Here is a 2039-nt window from a genome sequence, read left to right as displayed (position 1 = left end):
TGAAGCACAGATTTGGGGGGTACCAAAGACCACCCTTGGTTTCAATAATTTGCCAGAAGAATTTAAGGAACACACTAAAAGCTGTTATACTCATTGCCGTGGTTTAAATAATGATAGATTAAAATCAGCCAAAGAAAGAAACACACGGGGGGAAAGCGCTGCAAGTGTGGCTCTTACTGCTGTCTCTCCCAGCGGAGTCACAGACAACATTAACTCCTATGGGTCACGACAAAGCATACAGAGCTCTGTCCAACAAGGGTGTTTACACAAGCCTCGGTGTCCAGAGTTTTTATTCAGTTTTATGCAGACAATGGTTAACTGCCTACATGGCTGACCTCAACCCCTCCAGAGGTCCAGCTGATACTTTTCAACTAAAGGCCTCACCATAAATTAACTTTATTAGATTATTAGGCATAGCCCAAACCCCCCACATAAACAAAGGCACTAACCAGGCAACGCATTTCATTACCTCCCCAAAGCCTAGGGAAAGGCCAGACCTCTCTCTGGGCAAGGTTAAGTTCTTTAGTACATCATCTCCTGAGTTTCCGCTTCATATGTCTAACTGCCTTCTTAATACCCTCACCAAAAGTGAAATTCATCAAAATTGCCCGAGACCAATTGTGACCTTTCTGGTAATAGTGCCAAACTATTCTTTTCATTTAAATATTTGTTTTAATCAATAAATCATTAATTGCATATACTATTTGTGAGGTTTACAATGAGACATTGTGACATATGCTATACTATTTTTCCCTATTAGGAATTGAGGCAGCTTATAAAACCACAATTCAAGATATAAAATTAGAAGGAAATTGGGGCACAGAAAAAAATAGCCCAGAAAAAGCAAAATAGAATAACACTACACTGAAGTTAGGACACAGAATGCATGCTATAAATTACTGTTCACTTGTTAGAGGTGGGCTGCACATTTGGCTCTGAGCTTTTCATAACCAAACAATATCCAAAGCCAAGAAGGAATGATAAGCAGTTTCATAATTCACACAGCCCATTAAAATAAAATTATGCCCAGAAGGCAATCTTCTTCTTCCAGCTGCTCCAGGCTCGAGACGTTGCAGTTTTGTCCACTGCTGCCCACCACACTCAACAGCTTGGCAACAATAAAGGTGGGGTCTCCATGATGCTGTTTGCTTCGTCCTCTCCTCTACATATACCTTCTCTCTCTCCAGTGTCAGTCACTCAAGATTTCAAACTCATCCTTCCTTAAATACACTGATCTCTTCAAAACCTACAAAGGTTCCTCACTGCTTTTTCTTTTTTCTCAAGGTTACACAATAATTTCTTGAGCCTCCTCTCCCCATCCTTGCAGTGTCTAGGTCACTTTTGCCGCTTATAGATTTTGTGTGCTACCTCCAGGAAGATGGCTGGGGACAGGGGTGCTGCAAACTGCTCAGTGAGACTCATAAGGCGGCTGTAGCTGTCCTCCTCATGCTGCAAGAACAGAGCAGGGAGAGCCAGCTCCTCGTACAGGGCCTTCACCCAGACCACCTTCTCTGCCTCCTTCTGCCCGTAATTCTCCTGGAATATCTGGTGCTGCTCCGGAGTGGCCTATTGCAGACACTGAACCACCAGCCAGCTGCATTTGTTGTCCTGGATGTCAGTCCCAACCTTGCCCATCACACTGATCAAGGTAAACATCCTAGATCAAGGTAAAAGAGATCAAGGTAAACATCCTGGATCTGAAGGAACTTGCCCATCTCCAGCAGGATCTTCTTCGCATGACTATGTTCCTTCTGCCCATCAGTGCCTGCCATGTACATGTACATAGCAGCAGCTACAGGAAGGTAGAAGGAGTAGACAGCTGTCTTGTACTTGACAATAGATTTGTACCTCTTTTCGGTAAATCTCCCAAGATCCACATTACCCTGGGGGGCTGTGATAAGGTCCAGAGTCTGCCCAATCTCAGTCTGATATGAACTCTGCAGGAAGAGCTCAATCAGGTTCAGGTAATAGGGCTGCTCCCAGCAGTAGAGTTTCAACAGGCAGTAGATACACGCTTCCAGAAGCATAGAGTCATTGAC

The 2039-nt window shown here is 44.0% G+C and overlaps 1 protein-coding gene and 1 pseudogene across 5 annotated transcripts in view; both read right to left on the bottom strand.

Moving 5' to 3' along the window:
• Positions 1–2039, bottom strand: part of SRPK2 (SRSF protein kinase 2) — a 147367-nt gene that overhangs the window by 65542 nt on the left and 79786 nt on the right. The gene's annotated exons all lie outside the window — the stretch shown is intronic.
• The window catches only part of LOC105887888, a 1100-nt pseudogene continuing 340 nt past the window's right edge, over positions 1280–2039 (bottom strand). The window contains exon 2 of the transcript XR_001161646.1: positions 1280–2039. The product of XR_001161646.1 is annotated as a farnesyl pyrophosphate synthase pseudogene (transcript).

The sequence above is a fragment of the Otolemur garnettii genome, unplaced genomic scaffold (genome assembly GCF_000181295.1).
Source record: "Otolemur garnettii isolate 467f Iridium unplaced genomic scaffold, OtoGar3 scaffold00005, whole genome shotgun sequence".
NCBI classification, from domain to species: Eukaryota; Metazoa; Chordata; class Mammalia; order Primates; family Galagidae; genus Otolemur; species Otolemur garnettii.
Note: the sequence above shows the minus strand (reverse complement) of the source record. Positions and strands in the feature narration are given on the sequence as shown.